The 23,742-nt window shown below is 40.3% G+C and overlaps 1 protein-coding gene and 1 pseudogene across 2 annotated transcripts in view; one reads left to right on the top strand and one right to left on the bottom strand.

Moving 5' to 3' along the window:
- Positions 1-6,448: 6,448 nt before the first annotated feature.
- LOC114096023 (peptidyl-prolyl cis-trans isomerase A pseudogene) lies at positions 6,449-7,183 on the bottom strand (annotated as a pseudogene).
- Positions 7,184-16,971: 9,788 nt separating this feature from the next.
- Positions 16,972-23,742, top strand: part of Tulp4 (TUB like protein 4) — a 231,900-nt gene continuing 225,129 nt past the window's right edge. For both annotated transcript variants that reach the window (XM_027939588.2, XM_071612877.1), the window contains exon 1: positions 16,972-17,043. The gene's annotated coding sequence lies outside the window, so the exon portion shown is untranslated. The remainder of the gene's footprint in view (positions 17,044-23,742) is intronic.

Below are 23,742 nucleotides of genomic sequence, written 5' to 3'. Positions count from 1 at the left end.
ATCCTTAATCTTCTTTATTTTTTACTTTGAGACAGGGTCTCCCTAAGTTGCTGAGGGTCTCACTAAGTTGCTGAAGCTGGCCTTGAACTTGCAGTCCTCATGCCTTAGCTCCTTGAATTGCTGGAATTATAGAAGTGTGCCACCATGTCAGATGCATCTATTAAAATATCTACAATTACCATAATATAAAATAGTAAAAGACTGGATTCTTCCCTCCATAAAATTGAGACAAAAGCAAAAATATCTACTTTTACCACTTCTATTTCTATTCAATAATATACTGGAAGTTCTAGTTAGTGTAATAAGTCAAAAAAATAATAGGCATATATATTATAAAGGAAGAATTGAAATTATTATATTCATAGACAGCATGATTGTGTATATAGAAAATTTTTTTTAAAAACCCACTACAACTATTACTGAATTTAGTAAAGTCAAAAGATGCTATATTGATCAAAACCCAAAAAACATTTTCTGTATGTTAACATTGAAACTTTATTTGTTTATTGCTACTGGGGATTGAACCCAGGGGTGCTCTATCATTGAGATACCTTTCCAACCCTTTTTGAGACAGGATCTCACCAAATTTCTCAGGCTGGCCTTCAACTTTGATTCTCCTGCCACAGTTCCGAAAGTAGCCAGGATTACAGGTGTGCACCACCATGCCTGGATAGAAAATGAAATTTAAAAAATACCATTTACCATAGTATTAATAAAAAATCAAATACTCAGGATATAGATTCATATATGTGTATTCAGTTGGATTTTTAACAAAGAGCCAATTCAAGACCATGGGGAAAGGACAGTTTTTAAAAAAATGGTACTGAGGGATGGGGCTGTAGCTCAGTGGTGTAGCACTTGCCTCTCAGGTGTGAGGCACTGGGTTTGACCTCAGCACCACATAAAAATAAATAAACAAAGATACTGTGTCCAACTGTGACTTAAATTTTTTTTAAATGAGATGGTACTGAAACAACCAAGGACCTGCACCCCCCCCCAAAAAAAATCAATATTACCACACTTCATACACAAAATCTAAGTTAAGGTGGATCACTGACTTAACAGCTAGAACTATAAAGCTTTTGAAAGAGAATAATGAAAATGTTTTCATAACTTTGAGATGGGCCCTAACTACAAAATTAAAGATTAATAATAGTATAAAACCTAACATTCTTCTCACTGTGTACCATTTTTAAAAACCAATGAGTAAGTCATACATTAGGAAGAATAATTGCAATATGCACATATGATAAGTGACTTATATCTAGAATATATGAAGTACTTCCACAAGTTAGCAAAAAGGCAACCTAAGTTTTAAAATGAGGAAAAGATCTGAACAAAAAATTAACGACAACAAAAAAAATCTGCATAGCCAATGAGTATGTGGAATGTTGCTCAACAGCATTAGTCATCACAGAAACACAAATTGAAATCACAGTGTGATTCCATCTTACACTCACAAGAATAGCTAAAATAAAAAAGACTGGCCATACCCAATGTTGAGGAGGATGTAATGCATCTGGGACTCTCTTGATTGCTGGTTGACCTGTAAAGTGGTATAACCACTTGGAAGAGCCATTTGAGTTTCTCGTGGAGTTAAATAATCATCTATTCCGTGTCCCAGTAATGTCTCTCCAAATTGTTACCTCAGGAGAACAGAAAATGTATACCCGTCTGGGCGTGGTGGCACACGCCTATAATCCCAACAGCTTGGGAGGCTGAAGAAGGAGGATTGCAAATTCAAAGCCAGCCTCAGCAAAAGCAAGGTGCTAAGCAACTCAGTGAGACCCTGTGTCTAAATAAAATACAAAATAGGGCTGGGGATGTGGCTCAGCATCGAGTGCTCCAGAGTTCAATCCCCAGTACCAAAAAAAGAAAAAAAAAAAAAAAAAGAAAATGTATATCCACAAAGAACCTGTAGGATAATGTTCACAATAGCATCATAATGATATACCAATTCATAGATATTATTAATATACCTTATGAATAACTATTCATAATAGCAAAAACTGAATCATCTCAAACGCCTATCAACAGGAGAATAAACAAACTGTAACATATACAAATGCACTGAGATAATACCAATTAAAAAGGAATGAAAGCTGGAGGTGGTGGTATACTCTTGTAATCCTAGTTGTTGAGGAGGCTGATGCAGGAGAATCACCACAAGTTTAAGGCCAGCTTGGGCAACTTAGTGAGACCTTGTCTCAAAATAAAAAACAAAAAGGACTGGGGATGTAGCTTAGTGGGACAGTGCTTGCCTAGCATGTGTGAGGCCTGAGGTTCCATCTGCGGGTGGAATCAGACTGGGCTCAAATCCTGAGCCTGCCATTTACAAACTGTATGACATTTGGCAAGTTTGCTTTTTTCAAATCATTTCTGCGTCTCAGTTTCCCATTCATGAAAAGAAAATGATAGTAGTACCTCCTTCAGGTAGTGGGTATGAGAATGAATATATTTAAACACTTCAACTAGTGCTAGGCAGGTCATAAGTCCTATGTAAATGTTAGCAAAATTTCAATATACAGATCAATTATATGGTAAATGGAAGTGTGATATGGATTTTAAAAATATCAGCACTGAATGTGAAATCTTTCCCACTGATACAAAGAAGGAATTTATGACACTTTATTACATGTGCTAAAAATTTTGCATCTTGGGCTGAGGGTGTAGTTCAGTGGTAAAGCATTTACCTAGCATGCATGTGGTACTGGGCTCAATCCCCAGCACCATGATTGATAGATAGATAGATAGATAGATAGATAGATAGATAGATAGATAGATAGACAGATAGATAGAAAGAAAGAAAGAGAAAGAATGAATATTAAGCCTAACACAATGGCACATGCCTGTAGTCCCATCTACTTAGGATCATCACCTGAGCCCATGAATTCCAAACAAGTGAGACCCAGACTCAAACAAAAACAAAACAAAAAAAGTGTTTTGATGAACTCTGGTTTCTAGTATTGGATAAGTTATTCCAGTAGGAGGAGCTCTGACCAAGAGTTTTAAATGCAGACACACAGGAAGATCCAGACCTTCACTGCTTTAGAATTTGTCTTTTCTTTGCTCCCTGTGCCATACCAGGAAAATAAGGTACTGCTACAAACCACATATTTTTTTCTCCTTAAAAACAGAAAATTGGGGGCTGAGGTTGTGGCTCAGTGGTAGTGCACTCGTCTGGCACATGTGAGACACTGGGTTCAATCCTTGGCACCACATAAAAATAAATAAATAAAATAAAAGTATTGTGTCCATCTACAATTAAAAAATTTTAAAAAGCATGGGCTGGGGCTGTGGCTCAGCGGTAGAGCGCTCGTCTAGCACGTGTGAGGCCCTGGGTTCAATCCTCAGCACCACATATAAATAAAATAAGCATATTGAAAATAAAATAGAGATCTTAAAAAAAAAAAGCAGAAAATTGTGGGTTGGAGTTGTGGCTCAGTGATAGAGCATGCGTGAGGCCGTGGGTTCGATCCTCAGCACCACTAGAAATAAATAAATAAAAACAAAGGTATTGTGCCCAACTACAACTAAAAAAATAAATATTTTAAAAAATAAAAGATCCATTTACAACTAAAAAATATTTTTTAAAAAGCAGTACATTGTGATAAATGAATTTGGTTTGGACTTTAATTTTCACTAGAGAAATGACACATTTATATTGTATTAGTAAAAAATATGATTTCCTAGTTTCTCAACTTACATATACTTAAGGATTTAAAAAGTCTCTTTTTAGGGCTGGGATTGTGGTTCAGTGGTAGAGTGCTTGCCTAGCATGTGTGAGGCACTGGGTTTGAGTCTCAGCACCGCATGTAAATAAATAAATAAAGATTCGTCAACAACTAATGAAAATATTTTTTTAAAAAGTCTCTTTTTATATTTTTCTTTCTTTTGATTGACCCATGTAGAAAAGTTTACAAAGGCTTTCTTGGCCTTAGATCTCAAATTTACTGTTGTGTTTCCATATTCCCTTCACTAAATTAAAAAAAAAAAAAAATGAAGTCACCCAGGACTCAGGATCATATCTTCATCAGCAAAAACTTTTTATTTTATTTTAATTAATTTATTTATTGGGGCTGGAGTGTGGCTCAGTGGTAGAGCACTCGCCTAGCATGAGTGACGCACTGGGTTCGATCCCTGGGACCACATAAAAATAAAACAAATAAAATAAAGGTATTATGTCCATCTACAAATAAAAAAAATAAAAATTTTTATTTATTTATTCTAATTAGGTATATATGACAGGAGAAAGCATGTTGATTCATTGTACACAACTGCAGTACAACTTTTCATTTCTCTGGTTGTACATGATGTAGCCTCACACCATATGTGCAATCATACATGTACCTAGGGTAATGATGTCCATCTCATTCCACCATCTTTCCTGCCCTCACACCCCTCTCCCTTACCTTCCCTCCCCTTTGCCCAATCACAGTTCCTCCATTTTCCCATGCCCCTCTCCACACCATTATGGATCAGCATCCACTTATCAGAGAGAACATTTGGCCTTTGATTTTTTTTTTTCTTTTGGTACTGGGGATTGAACTCAGGGCACTTGACCACTGAACCACATTCCCAGCCCAATTTTTGTATTTTATTTAGAGACAGGGTCTCACTGAGTTGCTTAGCACCTTGCTAAGTTGCTGGGACAGGCTTTGAACTTGCAATCCTCCTGCCTCCACCTCCCAAGCTGCTGGGATTACAGGCATGTGCCACTGCATTCAGCTCAGCCTTTGGTTTTTTGGGATTTGCTTACTTCGCTTAGCATGATATTCTCCAGCTCCATCCATTTACCTCCAAATGCCATAATTTTATTCTCTTTTAATGCTGAGTAATATTCCATTGTGTAAATATACCAGTTAGTAGAAGCATTTTAAATAAGTTTAATCACCACAGGAAAAACAGCATTCTAGACTAAATATTTTCCAAATCAGTCTGATTTTCCAAATCAGTCTCACTGTCCTAACATTTGGACCACAAATATAGTGTTCTTTTTTTTCCTGAAGTTGACTGCATGATGGGCTTTTACATTTTTTTCTTTTATCTCACAGTTGTCCTTGAAGAGCTAGATGTAAACTCAAGTCAAGGAAAGGAGACATGTCTCACTAGTTTCAGGTTGCTAGGCAACTTTACTACTCTATCCAATCTCTTATCTTGTTCAGGAGGGGTGGAAAGGTATGGGAAAAGTATGTACCATTTAAGTCCTATAGATAGATAGACGTGTGTGTACATAAACATATACATAGTCTTTACTTTTTATATATATGTGTATATATGTATATGTGTGTATGTATATATGTATATATTCTATTCTAAAATAGAGTAATTTCTAGGAAAACTCTCCAGTCTATAGGATTTGTGCTATCTTTTTTTCTCTAAGCCAACTTCCTATTCCCTCCTTCAAGAGGAATAAAACTTATATATTTAGAATTGTACTTTGGAGAAATGAATGTCAGTGTATATCTTCTCTCATTTCTGAAACTTTTCATATACGGTCTAAGTTTTTCTTAAAATTGACATCAAAACAAATATTTCTGGTATACTTATTGATACTTATAATTGTCACTTTCTGTGTTCAGGGTTGCAAGGCCAGAGCTTCAAAAGCTGATTTCCCATGAGGAACTTTGCTTGTGATGACATGTACTCAGTTTTTAGTAACTGCTTTGGTATGTCATCTGAAGACCATTTAAAGATAAGAATTTTTTCTTTTTTTGGTACCTGGGATTGAACCCAGAGGTACTTTACCACTGAACCCCATTCCACAGCTTTTTTAATTTTTATTTTCTATTTTGAGATAGGGTCTTGCTAAGTTGCTTAGGGCCTCACTAAAATGCTGAGAGTGGTCTTGAACTTGCAGTCCTCCTGCCTCAGCCTCCTGAGCTGCTGGGAATATAGGCATGTGCCACCAGCCCGGCTAAGTAACGATTTTTGTTGCATATTTTTACTTTTTTTTGTAGTGCTGAGGATGGAACTCAGGACCTAATACATGCTAAGCAAGTGCTCTACCACTGAGCTAAACCCCAGCCCTTTTTAGTTTTATTTTTGAGACAGCATCTGGCTAAGTTGCACAGGCTGACCTCTAACTTGTGATTCTCCTGCCTCTGCCTCCAGAATCGTTATACAAGCATGTACCACTAAACCCAGTCTTTAAAAAAAAAAAAAAAAAAAATATATATATATATATATATATATTAGTTGTAGTTGGACCCAACACCTTTATTTTAATTATTTTTACGTGGTGCTGAGGATCAAACCCAGCGTCTCGCACATGCTAGGCGAGCTCTCTATTGCTGAGCCCCAGCCCCAGCTCCTGAACCCAGTCTTTACTTTTAAAATGGCAGTTTAAAAACCTAAAAATAGGCTAGGGTGTAGCTTACTGGTACACTGAGTGCCTAGCATATGAGGTCAGTGTTAGAATGAGTGCTTCACATACAGGAGGCCTGGGTTTGATTCTTTTTTTTTTTTTTTTTTTGGTCATTTAGTTTTTATTCATAATCATAAACTTAACTCTGCAATCCAGCTAGACTTGGGAGGGGAATAAGGAAAATATGGAACCCAAAGAACTGCAGCTAGAGCACAAAGATTATGGGATATTTCGAGCAGATGGGATGGAGGGGTGCTCTCCCGAGCTACAGAAGGGGAATGGTTTGGTGGTTAAGATAAACACAAGTCAAATGTATTAGAGTTGTCCACAGTCGGAAATGGTGATCTTCTTGCTGGTCTTGCCATTCCTGGACCCAAAGCATTCCATGGCTTCCACAATGTTCATGCCCTCTTTCACCTTCCCAAAGACCACATGCTTGCCAACCAACCACTCAGTCTTGGCAGTGCAGATGAAAAACTGGGAACGGTTTGTGTTTGGCCCAGCATTTGCCATAGACAAAATGCCAGGGCCTGTATGCTTTAGGATGAAGTTTTCATCATCAAACTTCTCCCCGTAGACGGACTTGCCGCCAGTGCCATTATGGCGTGTGAAGTCACCACCCTGGCACATAAATCCTGGAATAATTCTGTGAAAGCAGGAACCCTTATAACCAAATCCTTTCTCTCCAGTACTCAGAGCACGAAAATTTTCTGCTGTTTTTGGAACTTTGTCTGCAAACAACTTGAAGGAGACGCGGCCCAAGGGCTGGGCGATATCGAAGAACACGGTGGGGTTGACCATGGCTGACGGAGAACGACCACAGGCGACAGCAGCGTCTTGAAAGCCTGGGTTTGATTCTTAATGTCACAGAAAAATAAGTAAACAAGTAAATATCTAAAGATAGAGGCCATTATTTTAAATAGCTAAAGTGAGAACCCTTAATTAGTATGTATAATCACTTTATTTAAAAGATCAAAGAATAGCAGGGCAAAACTAGTCTAAGCACTTCTCCAACCTTGAACTTTCTCCATGATATTTTATACCCCTGCCAAGTAGTTGCCAGGTGTGTTCTTTAATACCACCAGAATTCTGGGAACAGTGGCCCACATATAATCCCAGGACTCAGGAGGCTGAGTCAGGAGGATCACAAATTCAAGGTCAGCCAGGAAAACTTAGTGAGGCCCTGTCTTAAAATAAAAAATAAAAAGGCTGGGGATATAGCTCAGTGGCTCAGTGTGCTGGATTCGATACCTGGTACCATCAAATAATAACAACAACCATAATACTACCTCCAAAGAAACTCACTACCCGTCAAAGCAGCTTTTCTAGTTCTTTCTTTACTTAAAATATACACAAATAAATATTGGTCAACAAATAGACCCTTTCCTGAAAATGTTTAGTATTTTATTCTAAACTACTACGGCTTTCTTCTGGATACCTATTTTATCCATCTACCCATTGATTTATTCAGCCATTTAATGATGTATGCATTGCATATCTAATCACTACCTGCCCTGTACTAGGCATGGGGATGTAGATACAACAGTGAATGTGTGAGACTTGCTTGTCTTTTTCTTAAGCTTCAGTGTTTCAAAATAGGTTCACATTTATGCTGATATTAGCTGCAGTTTTCAGAGGTTTAACAAAGCAAAATGCGTTTCTTACTGACAGTCAGTTCTGAATCACAAGTGATTCAATAACCGAGGCCTTTTTCAGCGGGTAGCTTTGTTCCCTGGGGCCTCCAGTTCTTTGCGTCCAGGTGCCTGATGGGAAGAGCATGCAGAAGCACATCAGTTTCCCCAGTGCCTGGGTCAGGAACCTGCCACATCATTTCTCTCATACTCCATTGGCAAGCGTCCATCACCGTTAGGTGGAGGGTCTGTCAGATTGAAGGGCTTTTGTGGAAAATTGGCCATCTCTGCTACAATATCCAAAGCTCTTTCATGATTTGATTTTGTGGTTGTAAGATTATTTCAGTGTAGTCAGTGCTGGGATTGCTCACCTCTGGAGTCTTGAAACTTAAACAGTACTTAAATATTTAAGTCTTTCAGAGATTCTCTTCCACTATCTAGTTTTTTATATAACAAAATTATTTATTGAGTGTTTAATAAGTGATTTCTCCTTGGAATAATACTTAAGATATAACTTGATATTTGTATTCATTGATCCTATTAGCAAATATCACTTTCAGAGCCTGAAATTTACAATTATAAAATCTAAGCTTTTTACTGAGTTTAAATGGAAATGGCTAGCATTTACATAAAAACTAAGACTTTTACAAAGGAAAAATTATAATGGTTTAAGTCCGTAGTTCATCAGAGGGCTTACTTTCTGAAATGTGTCTGGGTTCTGTTATACTCTCACTAGGTTTTGTCTGCTTTTTGACTTCTACTTTTTTTTTTTCTGGACTTGGGATTGAACCCAGGAGTGCTTTACCCACTGAGTTACATTCCCAGCCCTTTTTAAAATTTTATTTTGAGACAAAGTCTCACAAACTTGCCCAGGCTGCTCTCAAACTCGTGATTCTCCTGCCTCTGATTCCTCCCCTGAGTAGCTGGGGTTACAGGTATGTGCTACTGATATCTGTTATGATATGTCATGCCTTGCTGATATCTGTTAACTTCATGAATAACATATATCGTATTTTATTCTCTCTTTTTCAAATTTTGACTTGGGGCTTCAGTGTCTTTATTTTGTAAATAATGGCACTAATCCATACAGACCTGAAAACTCAAAATGAATGTAAAGGTCATTGGGGTCCTCAGAGCGAAATGTAAATTGAAACAGCTGAGAAGATTTTGCAAGTAAAAGGAAACCAAACCTACAATTGATTAAGCAATTTATCATCTCAGAGAATAAGACATTTCAATGAAGTGAAGGAGTGTATACACAGGTCTTCTATTTCAAAGGGTCAGTGACCCAGGCCAGTCTTCTCTGTGTTCCCCTTTCTCACTGTGTTGGCTGTCTCCTCTTGTGGTCACAAGATGGCAGCAGTAGCCCCAGGCACTGTATATTCTCTCCCAGGATCAAGCTTTCAGGATTTCTTCCCTATACCCTCACATTTAAAATTAAGGACCCCCAAAAGAGCATTTTTTAAAAAGTAGGCTATGTCTCTCTATACTTACTATTTCATAAATTAAAACCTGAGAAAAAATTTTTGGCAGTGCTGGAGATTGATCCCCCACGGCTTCACACATACTAGGCAAGATTCTACTTCTAAATTATACCCCAGCCCCTAAACTTCAAATACTTATTCATTCATCTACAAATAATAGTAACAAACTTATTAAATGTTAACATATATTATCCATTTTTATGAAAAAAATCTGTATTTTTCAAAACAAAATCATTTAGTGAGAAGAGTGGCATCTCATGTGGCATAATAGAGGACCAATGATTTCTCCTATCTGTAGCTCATTCAGTCTGTTGTATATCACATATGTAGCCTCTGGAATAGTCCACATACATTCGTGAAAGAGTGAGAGTAAAAATGCAAATTAATGCTAGCATTATTATGAAAACACTTTGAGCCAAAGACTCCTTGAGAGGGGTGTCCTTATGCCTCTTTTAATTGCTGAGAGACTATTTCCCAAACAACAGACTACCCCTCCTGTTTAATTGACCAGAACTGGATAATTTGCCTAGTTCTAAGGAATGAGAACAGAATTTTCAGGATTGATTTAAACCAGTGGCTTTCAAAATCTAGTATGCATTAGAATCATGTGTAGAGCCTGTCAAAACAGGCTTCCTAGTCCCCAACACTAGGGTTTCTAACTCAGTAAGTTTGGAGTGGAGCCTGAGAATTTGCCTATTTAACAATTCTCAAGTCATTGGTGCTGGTCTGGGACCACAAGGTAAGAGCCACTGACTTAGACCAGTCAGAGAGTGGGGATGTGGCCAGGCTTCCTACAGTGCTGTTACATGGAAGAACATGGATATTTCAATAAATTTGGGCTCATTAGGAAGCAAAAGGGGAGAATGGCTGTTGGTATAACCAACAGTGTTTACTGTAACTATATTCTCAGAAGATTTATGGTGGACGTCTCCAAATTACAGAAATACTTAAACGTTGGTCCTGCTTGTGACTTTTTAACTCATTATCAAGTGTATCTTGGATTCATGGACAAGGGAAGAAAAGGATGAGTTAGAGAGGAGAGACAGGAATGGAAAGGATGGGGTAGAGGTAGAAATTTAACTTTAAAATGCTTTTTTTTTGTTTGTTTTTGTTTTCTCTTCAATACAGCCCTCCCAGCTTAGGTAAACTTGATATGGAGAAACAAAATGTAATTGGGAGACTCCACCTCTTTGCAAACTTATTTTGCACTTAAATGCATTTTAAGTCTACTCAGGTATAAAATCACATGGAGTCATGCCCCAAACCACCTAGCAATTAGATTTGTTTTTCACTTTCATATGGCTTAGTAGCAACAACAACAAAAAACAAAAAACTCCTAATGGGGAGAGGCCTCTATAGTTCTGTCTTAATGAACTTCAGTGAAAGTGGTATAGAATTTTAGAATTGGAAAAAAATCAGGAAACACATCCCTACTCCCATACAGACTACAAAATGATGCAGGCTGGAGAGAGGTAGGAATGTGCCCAAGCTCACTCAGTCACCACATGGTTGTAGGAATTATAACCTAGGAATTATAACCAGGCCTTGTGATGATATCTCCACATCTATTTTTCAGATTTTTTTTTCTTGGTGGCAGGGCAGGTGTTAAGGATATTGAATCCAGGGTCTTCAGCATGCTGAGACCCTGTGCTCTGTCACTGAGCTATATCCTCACCCCTATTCTTCAGAAAGTTTTTTGTTTGTTTGGTTGGTTGAGGTTTTTTTTTGGTTGTTGTTTCGTTTTGTTTTTGGTGCTGGCAATGGAACCCAGGGCCTCATGCATGCTGACCAAGCACTCTTACCAATGTGCTGGCAATGGAACCCAGGGCCTCATGCATGCTGACCAAGCACTCTTACCACTGTGCTACATCCATAACCCTTTTAAAATTTTGAGACAGTGTCCCTAGGCTGCTGAGGCTAACCTTGAACCTGTGATGCTCCTGCCTTAGTCTCCCAAGTAGCTACAATTAGAGGCTTGCACCACTGTGCTCAAGTCTTCATAAGTTCTGATTAGATCTTCTATGTGGTGATTAAAGCAAAAACCAAGATGTAACAAACAGGTTATATAAAACGGATGAGACCAAAATGTTTAAGATGTCTGATATCTGAGACAAGTTATTCCCATTGTATTCTGCCTCAGTTACTGGCCTTCCCTCTGCGTCTTCAGTCTCAACCTTTACAGCCTTCAGCTGCCAACTGCAAGGTACCTGTACCTTCTCAGAGGCAGCACCTCTTAAGGCTTGTGTCAAAACTGGGTCTAGCATTCACTACCTTATAGCCCCTGCCAGCCTCCTCTGACACAACTCCATAAAGTCTATCTCTTTCTGCTGTCTCAGGAACTTCTCTTCTGAGGCCTCCAAGCCCTTCTGCCACTGGCCTTCACCAGGGTCCTTATGTCATGCCTTTGATACTGAGCCTCATGGAGAAAGGTGTGGGGGTTATTGATCTGTTTCCTCCTCCCCAGAGACCACTCTGCATGTCAAGACGTGAGACAGCTTTTAGCACATTTAAAAAAAAAAAAAAAAAGCATTCCCAAGCCAACAGTGCCTTTTAGACCATCAACTGCTCTGCTCAAAGAAAAATTTTTACCCAATCACACTTACCTATTTAGAGGTCTGGTAAGTGTTCAGGGCTCCTAAAGGACCAGCATTTGGAGGCAGGAGACTGTGGACAAACTATGACTATCTGCTTATCTCTTCTCTTCCCTTGGATAGGAGGAAAGAGACAATTATAAAAGTGCTTCTCTCTCTCTTTTAAAAACCACTTTTCGGGGCTGGGGATGTGGCTCAAGTGGTAGCGTGCTCGCCTGGCATGCGTGCGGCCCGGGTTCGATCCTCAGCACCACATACAAACAAAGATGTTGTGTCCGCCGAGAACTAAAAAATAAATATTGAAAAATTCTCTCTCTCTCTCCCACTCTCTCTTAAAAAAATTTTTTTTTTCTCTTGTTTCCCAGTTTTTCCTGTTCAGAGTGAGCTGGGCTGTGCTTTTGGTCCTAGACCTTGGGTCCAAGTATGTTTTATCTCCAGATACTGAGGAGGGTGGCAAAGAGGAAGCTATTAGCTGAATGGATATTCAGGCTTTAAGAGAGCATGATGAGCAGGACCTTGAAGTTGCTCTGTCTAGTCCAGAGAATGATAGGCACATGGACCCAAAGCCAGCTACCAAGGCTACCTACCCTGTTGGCCCCCCTGTTAGGAGTTCTTCTTTATCTGAACCAAACCCCCTCCCCATAAGTTCCCACACACTGCTTTTTATTCTGGACAGTGCCTGGCCTAATGTAGGAACTCAAAAAATAATGAAAAAGAAACAGCACTCCCACAATGACCACCGTCAAACAGCGGAGCAGTCTGTCTCTTTCCAGGTCAAACATTCTATTTTCAACAGCTATTTGTAAAACTGCATAGGATGTGCTGTGACTTATAGCCCTCCACATTTGGCCATGGTGGCATCGGCAATGGGGGAAACCGTCTGGATGTGGCATGGCTCAGCACAGCTTAAAGGGCACAGGCATTTCCTCCTGGTGCTGGGTTTCCAGTACTGAAGCCTAAGCTGGCACTGGCATTTCTTGCTCTCAGGACATACTGAAAGCCAAGAGACTTGCATCTGATTCTCCAAAAGCTCTGGCTCCTCTGCCATCTCCTGATGTTCAGGATCTAGTTTCCCTATCTTTGTGCGCAGTGTCTTAGTGACTCAAGCTAAAGGGCTTGAGTCAGCAGAACCTTTTGGCTCTGAATTGTCACACACAGGAAGTAGGGGAGATGCCTTCTCACAAGTTGGGTGATAAGGAGGTGGGGAAGAGGTTAGTGACAAGAGCTTCTGGATGTCCCAAAATAATACGATAGAGAGGGAGGGAGGAGACAAGGAGACAGTAGAAGGGAAGGCGATCAATGAGGCACCCTGTAACTGTACTGTAACAGGCCCAACTTTAGTATCGGACAGAGGTACTCGACCACATGATGTTCTCAGTTGCCTTCACAGGTTCTCAGCCATATTTTGTGGATGTCCAACATTTCCATCACATCCAGATTATCACCCTGTTATGTAGAATACCCATAAGATCCAGTCTGAACCATGAACTATGGTGTGACCCAAGGCAGGGATCAAGAAAAGTGTAACTTGATAAGAAAGTTACATATCTCTCAGAACTTTTGGTAGCTTGATTAGAGTAGGAAGAAGTTTTTTTTTTTGTTTGTTTTTTTTGTACTGGGGATTTAACCAAGGGCACTTAACCACTGAGCCACATCTCCAGCCCATTTTAAAATATTTTATTTAGAGACAGGGTCTTGCTAAAGTTGCTTAGAGCCTTGATAACTTGCTGAGGCTGGCTTTGAACTCATAATTCTTCTGCTACAGCCTCCCAAGATACTAGGATTACAGGTGTATGCCATGCCCAGCAAGGAAGAAATTTTTGCAAACTTGAATTTTGAACCCAAAGAAAGCTAGTGAATTGGGTTAGTAACACCAAACAAACGATATTGTTTTTAGTAGTAATTATCATTCAGCAATTACTGTGGGTAGGTTTAATTTCTTCAAGGGTGTTGCCAAAATTTCTAATACTTAAAAGTATTTTAGACATAACAAAATGAGAATTATTGGGACTGGAGGCATTGCTAAGTGGTAGAGTGCTTGCCTAGAATGCATGAGGCACTGGGTTTGATCTCCAACACCACATAAAAAAACTAAATAAACATGTGGCTGGGGTTGTGGCTTAGTGGTAGAGCGCTTACCTAGCACGTGTGAGAATCTGGGTTTGATCCTCAGCACAACATAAAAATAAATAAATAAAATAAAGGTATTGTGACCAACTACAACTAAAAAATAAATATTAAAAAAACTAAGTAAACAAAATAAAGGTATTTAAAAAAATGAGATTATTGGACCAGTGGGATTTTGAAGGCTGGTAGAATGGTCCCCTTTGCCAAGTCTCCCTCTTCCTAATGGCTCCCGGTTGCTTCAAATTTCTAAATAAGAGGCCACTCTTTTCATTTCCTAAGAAAGTTTTTTAAAGTGCAAAATGCTGGTTCACAACAGATTTAACAACTTATTATAAATGAATCTCTTATATATTTATTTTTTAGTTGTAGTTGGACACAATATCTTTATTTTATTTATTTATTTTTATGTGGTGCTGAGGATTGAACCCAGGGCCTCGCACAAGCTAGGTGAGCACTCTATCACTGAGCCACAATCCCAGCCCCCAAGCTAAAGGTCTTAAAAAAATTTTTTTTTTTTAGTTGTAGATGAACACATAGTATCTTTGTTTATTTTCATGTAGTGCAGAGGATTGAACCCAGTGCGAGGCAAACACTTTACCACTGAGGCCCAGCCCCAGCCTCTAAATTAAAGGTCTTAAGCAAACCATTTTGCTTCTGAAGACAGCAGAGGAAGGGAGTAGATCTCTAAGATGGTAGAAAGAAAGTAAGGGCTAGAAGGCAGCTACTGAGAGAAATGGAACAGAACAGTAAAAGGAGATATATGGAAAACTATGGTGCTAGCAAAAGAGTAGTTTCAAGGTGTTTTTATTTTGCAGAAGAAAAATGTCTTGATGGTATTAAATAATTTACTGTTATATATAGATGGTATTTGTTGGTTCAAGAAAGTTCTTCAACTGTGTTTTCATCCTCAGTTTCAGATTTTTCATAATTTGCTCCAGGTTTCTAATTGCTGATCACTGTGTGGGGGTGGGAAGGAGGGAAAGGGGAAGAGAGAGAGAGAGAGAAATACTTTAAAAATGTTATATATGTATTTTTGGGCTGGGATTGTGGCTCAGTGATAGAGAACTTGCCTAATGTGTGAGGCCCTGGGTTTGATCCTCATCTCTATATAAAAAAATAAATAAAATAAAGCTATAAAATGTTATATATGTATTTTAAAGTAATTCTGCTTAGAAACTGTAAATTTTGTTTTCCCCACAGGATGTAGAATTTTATGGAACATTAAACTGAAGCACTGTAGTAATGACATTCATTAAGAATTAGCTTTTTATATTCAAGGTACTCTAAAATCTGAATGTAGTTTTGTTTCTTAAATATTTTAAAATTTAGTTTAGGGGTGCTTATATTGTTATGAAATAATGGTGAATTAGTACTTCTATCAAATATGTTGTTTATATGAACTCATATATGAAGTAATATTGTTTTAAAATTGCTGATTTTTTTGTTTTTATGGTACTGGATATTGAACCCAGAGGTGCTCTACTACGGAGCTACATCCTCAGTCCTTTTTATTGTTTTGAGACAAGGTTTCCCAAAGCCCTGGATGGACTGGTCTCCAAGTTACCATCCTCCTGCTTCAGGCTCTGAATAGCTGGGATTACAGGTTTGTGCCACCACGTTGGCCTAAAATTGCCTTTTTAAAGATAAAGATAGCTAGGTAGCATCTGTCGACATTTAAAAAATTCCAGGTATGGAATTTTATAATTTGACAGATTGAGTCCAACTTCCTTCTTTCTGACCAAATTCGCAGAAGCAGTAATTCTTAATCTGAAACTGATTTGAACTTTTGCAGATAGGCAAATAGAAAACTCTGTTGAGCACTTGCAGAGTGGCTACTATTCTTAACTGTGCCTCAATTCAAGGAAGAAAGGATGCTGGATCTTCTCTTTTAAACTACACATATGAGAACAGTCCCACAATCAGCAATGCCTTTTCTTTGTAAGGAAGAAAAATGAAGGAAAAGACTGAAGTTTTCATTCCTATCAAAATATCAATTTTAATGTGGGTGAAGGGTCTGAGTTCTTGCCTGTGTGAGTTAAAATGACACTATCAAGTCCTTTCTCCGTAAGATCAACTGAAAAAGAGATCCTCCAAGTGAGATCATCATCATCATCGAAGGCATTTCAATGACTGTTTTCATGGGAAGCCACGCTGGCTCATAGTATGAGCAAACCCGTGCTCTCTAGTGGCTCTCAATTGGAGGCACTACGTGATGTCCACTTCCGCCCCACTGAATTCAGGACAGCACACGGATCCTGACGTTGTGGGGTGTGAGGGTTTTTCACGTTCGCAAGGCTCCGAAGACCACGCTAGGCACCGTCTGGCCGTCGTGCAGCCTGGGTACAGCTGTGGTCCAGGGGAGAGCGCTGCCGGGTGCGCGCGCGCGAGTGTGCGTGTGTGTGCGCGCGCGCGAGTGGCGGGCGGGAGGCTGCCGAGGCTGGGGGTCTCGCGGGTGGAGGCGGGTGGCCCGGCTGGCAGTGGCTCTGTTTCCAGCTGCGCGCAAGGTGAGCGCGGTGGAGTTGGGGGACGGGGTGGTTGGCGGGCGGGGGTCGAGAACACCCCGCGCGCGGCAGGGCAGCGCCAACCGCCCGGGCAGCGCCAACGGCCAGCAGCGCGGGTCCAGGCGGGCGGGCTGGCCCGGGAGGCGCCGCTCGCCGCGCCGGGTCACGTGGCGCGGTCACGTGGCGCGCAGCCGGGCCGGCGGCGGCGGCGGTGGCGGCGGCCGAGGGAGGCGGAGACTTCGGCCGAGACGCGGGGGGGAGGCGGCGGCGGCGGCGCGGGGCTGCTGGAGGCGGAGGCGGAGAGGCGCGGAGAGGCGCGGGGCCGCCGCCACGGCGCGGGAGGTGAGGCGGCGCGGGGGCTGCTGTCTCCGGCCGCGGCGGGCAGGGGTGCCGCGCCGTCCCGCGGGAGGGGCGCCGGCCCGGAGCGCCCCGGGGCCCCGGCGAGTGTCCCCCGGGCCCGCCGCCGGCGGGCGTGGTGGGCGCGGCGGGCGGGCCGTCTGCACTCGGGCCGAGGGCGCGGCGCCGAGGGCGTCTGACCCGGCCCCGGGCTGCCGTGGCTGCGGCTTTGCTGGGTAGCCTTTTGTTCGAGCCCGTGAGAAAATGGTGCGAAAGCGGAGCTCGGGGTGTGCGTGCGTGCGTGTGTGTGTGTGTGTGTGTGTGTAAATCAGGAGGCGTTTGGCTTGGAGCCATTTTTTTCTTCTTAATTGTGGAGACAGAAAATCCCTTAAAACGATTTCCCCGGGGAGACGGGGCTGTGCTCCCCCTGGCCGGCGCACCGTCGGGATGTAGTGGCTTTCCCTCCCTGCTCTGCCCACCTCCCGTCCTCGGTCCAGTCTCCCTCTTTCCTTCCCCTTCCTGCCCGCCCCACCTTCGGTGAAGCCCGGGGAGCGAGCAGGGTGTCTGCAAAGCGGCCCGGTCACCTGTCGTGGCAGCTGCATGGAAATCCCGGCGCTTCTGCTGTCTGGAGCCTGCTGTTTCCTCTGGCAAATCGCGGAGATTCCGCTCCCAGTACCAACCCTTCCTCCTTCCCTGTGCCTCAAAACCCAGTGCATCATGCCGATGCAAAGTTTGACCCGCTTGGGGCAATTAGCAGGGAGTTGTCTCCTCCTCCTGTCACGACAGCACTTCATGGTTGAGAAGATGAGGGCCATCTGGCTTTGTGGAGAGAAATTAGGGTGATGCCCTCTCTCTGAGCTTGATGCCCCTTAGGGAGGGACCTGTTCATCCTGCCGGCTAATTCGCCCAGGTGATCCGAAAGTCTGGTAAGACTTCTTCCCCTGGGGATAATCATTTTCCCTGGCCAGGGAACCGTTTCCCGGGTTTTTCTATACGGGGACCCCCCCCCCCCCCCGTTAGTAGGCAGGTTTTAGCACAGAGGAAATTGTCTCTAAGGTTTTGAAGAGTGTAAAGATCCGTCTAGAATTCCCTTTCTTTGTTTTTCTTCCCATATCTGGGGTCTCCATTCCTCAGCTATTTGGAATTTACTTCTTGCAGGTAAGACTACAAGAATGGCGCTGTGGTCCTGGAGAGTTCTCTCCAGGTCCAGCAGTGTTGGCTTGCTGCAGTTCCAGTTTGGGATGGGTGTGAAGTGACAGGGAACTTGCACTTAGCCATACTGCAGTCCAGAGTTTGGAGTTGATCTCAGCGTTGTGTGGTGGTAGCCACATTCAGAATGGGAAATTCACACCCGTCCCCCTTTTTTGTAATAGTCTGCTGTGTGGAAATGATAGTACGTGTTATTGAATAGCCAAATCTGATGTTTAATCCCTCAATTTAAAAAATGGTAATTTGTATGAAAGTTATTATACAAAGAATACAGTTTTTAAGAGGACTGTGGAAGTAGCAGTTTCTTTTTCACATTGGGGAGGTGTGTAGTATTGAGTTAGAAGGAGTAATATAGGGAAAAATGTTTTTAACACATCAAAGTTTTTAGGACATGAAAGAAGAGTAGAAAACCATGATTATGATTACTCATGTGCCTGAGAAATAACATAATGTATTTACTACTGTATATTTTTAAATACAGTCCTCTTTATTTAGAAAGGATGCATCACTTTGAACTTTCTAGTTTTGATATGGAGGTATAAGAGTAGTGGTTTGGCTATTCACCTTATTTTTCCTACTAAAATTGAATTGATTTTTTTTAACCCTTACAAGGATGGGTGGTACATGAAACCCGTTTTAAATTGAAACATCCATTGTGAATGTTAAGATCTCAAGTAATAGAAGAATGGGGAGACAGCAGCCTTCTTGCAGGCAAAATTTCAGCCCTCTCTAGGTAGTTTATAGAACAGAATACGAAGACCATGTTTTCTTTTTGGGTTTGCTGCAGGTTACACTGAATATCTGAATTTGGGAAGGTTTATTGAGTGGTTCCTGTGTGCATGGATAAGCTAGGTGGCAATCAGTGCCTTAGTGTTCCAAAGCATTTACAGCATCATTTGAAGTCTCTCTCTTGTTCTCTTCTGTGGAGGAAGAAAGAGTGAGGACAGATTGAGTGGCCCAGCTGTGCATGTGCTTTGTAAAATGCAGTTAAAAATTGAGTGAAACCTCTGGTATGAAATGCTGTGATTTAGTTATTACATTGGTTCCTGCTGAGGATTCAGTATTACCAAAAGCCTTGCAGAAATTGTATGTTTGCCTGTAATGAGACTGCAAGGAATATGTAATTAAGAAGTCACATTTGTGTGGGACATTGTTAATCTAGTTTATAATAAATTTTAACATACTAGATTTTCTTTTTTTAAAAAAATATTTATTTTTCAGTTTTAGGTGGACACAATATTTTATTTTATATTTTTTAGGTGGTGGTGAGAATCGAAGCTAGTGCTTCATGCATGCTGGGCAAGTACACCACCACCGAGCCACAACCCAGCCCTAACATGCTAGATTTTGTACGTGGTCAAATATACATGACATAAAACTTACCATTTAAAAAATTTTTAAAAAAATATTTTATTTATTTTTTTAGTTTGACACATATCTTTATTTAATTATTTTTATTTGGTGTTGAAGATTGAACCCAGGGCCTTGCACATGCTAGGTGAGTGCTCTACCTCTGACCCACACCCCCAGCCCTAAAAAATGTTTTTTTATAATTATAGATGGACAGGTATGCCTTTATATTTTTATTGTTTATTTATTTTTATTTTTTTAAAGGAAGGATTTTTTTTAATACATTTATTCTATTTATTCATTTGTATGTGGTGCTGAAGATCAAACCAGGGCCTCACATGTGCTAGGCAAGCACTCTACTGCTGAGCTATCACCCCAGCCCCAGCATGCCTTTATTTAAAAAAAATTTTTTTTAAATATTTATTTTTTTGTAGTTGTATACAATAACTTAATTTTATTTATTTATTATTTATATAAATAAATAATAAATAAAAATTTATATGGTGTTGAGGATTGAACCCAGGGCCTTCCATGTGCGAGGCGAGCGTTCTACCTCTGAGCCATAACCCTAGCCCCATGCCTTTATTTAATTTATTTTTTTGATGTGGTGCTGAGGCTCTAACCCAGTGCCTCACACATGCTAGGCAAGTGCTCTGCCACTGAGCTACAGCCCCAGACCTGATTTTAATCATTTTTAATATATAGTTTAATGGCATTAAATATGTTTTTTCTTATGCAAGCATTACTACCATGCATATCTAAAATTTTTCATTTTCTCGAACTGAAATCCTATACCGTTAAATAATAACTTTCCATTCTCCCACATTCTCTGGCAAACACCCTTCTATTTTTTTACTTTATGAATCTGACAACTCTTGGTGCTCTGTATAATGGGAACCACAGTATTTGTCCATTTGTGACTGGCTTGATTCACTTAGCATGATGTCCTCAAGTTTTATCCATGTTGCTTTGTGGAAAGTATGTATATAGGGCTCCTTTAAAATAAAATAAATCTATGGAAATGTAGGTAAATGTTAATATAATTCTAATATGGGGAAAGTCCTCTAAGCTTCACACCAAACAAAAACTCATAAAATAAAAGATTTGGTAAGTTTTATTCCTTTTGGTGTGTGTGTGGGGGAGGTATTTTGGGGGTACTTGTAGCTCTGACTCTGAGCTACATCCCCAACCCTTTTCTGTAAATTTTTATTTTGAGGCGGGATCTCACTAAGTTGTCCAGGTTGGCCTCAAACTTTTGATCCTCTTGCCTCTGCCTCTTGAGAACCTGGAATTAATGGTGTCTGTCACTGTAACTGGCTTGATAACAGGTACAGATGACAGCCCGCAAAATTTTAAATGTCTATTGTAAAGAATAGCATGAACAAAAAGACAAATGACAAGCTGGAAAACTATGTGTAGCGTATACATTGAGCATCTTAATTTACAAAGTGCTGTAGAACTGTAAAAATCAATAAGAAAACTGAGCACCTCATTAGAAATATGGGCTAAGGAGCAGTATTTTGTTTCGTTTTTGTGGTGCTGGGGATTAAATTCATGGCTATGAGCATTCTATGCATAAATTTTACCTTCTTATGGAAATTTTAAACATTAAAAAAGTAGAGATTAGTATAATGAAGCATTGTGTCTGCTATCCAGTTTTAGCAGTTCTAAACATCTCCAGTCTTTTTTTTTTTTTAAATTGAAGATGCACACAATACCTTTATTTTATTTATTTTTATGCGGTGCTGAGAATCGAACCCAGGGCCTCGTACGTGCTAGGCGAGTGCTCTACGTCTGAGCCACAACCCCAGCCCCAACATCTCCAGTCTTATTTGAAGGATACTCCCTCTCCCCTATCCTGGGATTATTTTAAAACAAACAAAATTGTTTTGTAATTTTGTCAGTAAATATTTAAGTGCTTGTCTTTAGAAGAAAAAGCCTCCTTAAAAAACAACCTGGGGCTGGGGATGTGGCTCAAGCGATAGCGGGCTCTCCTGGAATGCGTGGGGCGCTAGGTTTGATCCTCAGCACCACATAAAAAAATAAAATAAAGATGTCATGTCCTCCCAAAACTAAGAAATAAACATTAAAAAATTCTCTCTCTCTCTTTTTAGAAAAAACAACAACCTGGGCACTTTGCTTGTAATCCCAGCAGCTGAGAAGGCCAAGGCAAGAGGATTACAAGTTCAAAGCCAGCCCCAGCAACTTTGCAAGGCTCTAAGTAACTTTAGCAAGACCCTGTCTCTAAATAAAATATTTAAAAAAAACCAAGCTGGGGGATGTGGCTTAGTGGTTAAGTGCCCCTGGGTTCAATCCCTGGTACCAAAAAAAAAAAAAAAAAGTCACAATATTATTATCTGACCTTAAAAGAATAATTTCTGGGTTTTGGTTGTAGTTCAGTGGTAGAGTGTTTGCTTAAGTGGTAGAGTGTTTGTGTTTCAGCACTGAAACACAAATTAATATTGTTATTTTTTATTTTTTAGTTATAGGTAGACACAATATCTTCATTTATGTGGTGCTGAGGATTGAATCCAGTGCCTCACTCATGCTAGGCGAGTGCTCTACCACTGAGCCACAATCCCAGCCTGAATTAATATTTCCTTTTTTTTTTAAACTTTATTTTATTTGTTTGTTTATTTTTATGTGGTGCTGAGGATCGAACCCAGGGCCTTGCATGTGCGAGGCGAGCACTCTATCACTGAGCCATAACCCCAGCCCTGAATTAATATTTCTTAATGTCATCAAATATCTACTCAGTTCCCTTGACTGCCATATATATATATATATCTGTCATGTGACATATAAATGGGCTAAAGACATGAACAGATCTTTGTTTTCTTTTTTTGTGCTGGGGATCAAACCCAGGGCTTTGTGCATGCTAGGCAAGCACTCTGCCCCTGAGCTACGTCTCCAACCTAATTTCTTTCAATTTAAACTCTTTGTCATGAAATCTTATATGTCATTATTTGAATTAAGACTGAAATGAGGGGCTGTGGCTGTGGCTCAGTGGTAGAGTGCTTGCCTAGCATGAGGGAGAACTGGGTTCCATCCCCTGCACCACATAAACAAACTAAATGAACAAAAATAAAGATATTGTGTCCATCTACAACTAAAAAAATATTTAAAAAATCCAAATGAGGTCCATACTTTGAAATTGGAGAGTTTGTTTGAAGTTTATTTTATTTTAACCCATAGGGTCTTTATTTTTCTTTGCAAGTTTTTTTTTTTTTTTTTTTAAATACCAAGGATTGAACCCAAGGGCACTTAACCACTGGGCCACATCCTCAACCCTTTTTTATTTTAATTTTTTAAATTTTAAGACAGTATCTTACAGTTGCTTAGAGTGCTGCTGAGTTCTTGAGGCTGGCCTCGAACTTGGGATCTTCTTGCCTCAGCCTTCCAAATTGCTGGGATTGTAGGTGTTCTCCACCATGCCTGGCTCTTTCCAACTACTCTTCTTTTTTTTTTTTTAATATTTGTCTTTTTTTAGTTGTAGTTGGACACAATACCTTTATTTTATTTATTTATTTTTATGTAGTGCTGAGGATCGAATCCAGGGCCTTACACATGCTAGGCAAGTGTTCTGCCACTGAATTACAGCCCCAGCCCAGCAACTATTCTTGATCATTATTTTGATCTGTGGATTCACGAGGATTATAATTTTGTGATGTTCTTATTCTTCCATTCTACTTAGTTAATAGCTGAAATATGTAAGTATATATAAGTCAATATATAAGTATGTAAGTCAACATGTGATAATTAACTCCCTTGGTCATAGATTAGGAAGGGTGAGAAAATAATCTTATTTCTCTTGATTTACTGGTTTTCAAAGTCATGAACTGGTCCCATAGCAGCCTCCAGTGGTCATGGATGAGGGTTTTTCCTTTCTTTTTTTCACCTTGGGCTGGGATTGAACATATGTCGTGCTAGGCAAGTACTCTACCACTGCGCTGTGTCCCCAGCCCATTTTCCTCTCTTTAGTATCATTTTGAACTCCCTTATTCCTTATTTTAGCACATACGTTGTCTCTTGCAGTCCCTCCTCCCCCCACTGGGATTGAACCCAGGATGTTCTAATACTGAGCTACATCCTAAGCCTTTTTTATTTATTTTGAGACAGGATCTAGCCTTGAACTTGTAATCCTCT

Source organism: Marmota flaviventris, chromosome 6 (genome assembly GCF_047511675.1).
Source record: "Marmota flaviventris isolate mMarFla1 chromosome 6, mMarFla1.hap1, whole genome shotgun sequence".
Taxonomy (NCBI): Eukaryota; Metazoa; Chordata; class Mammalia; order Rodentia; family Sciuridae; genus Marmota; species Marmota flaviventris.
Note: the sequence above shows the minus strand (reverse complement) of the source record. Positions and strands in the feature narration are given on the sequence as shown.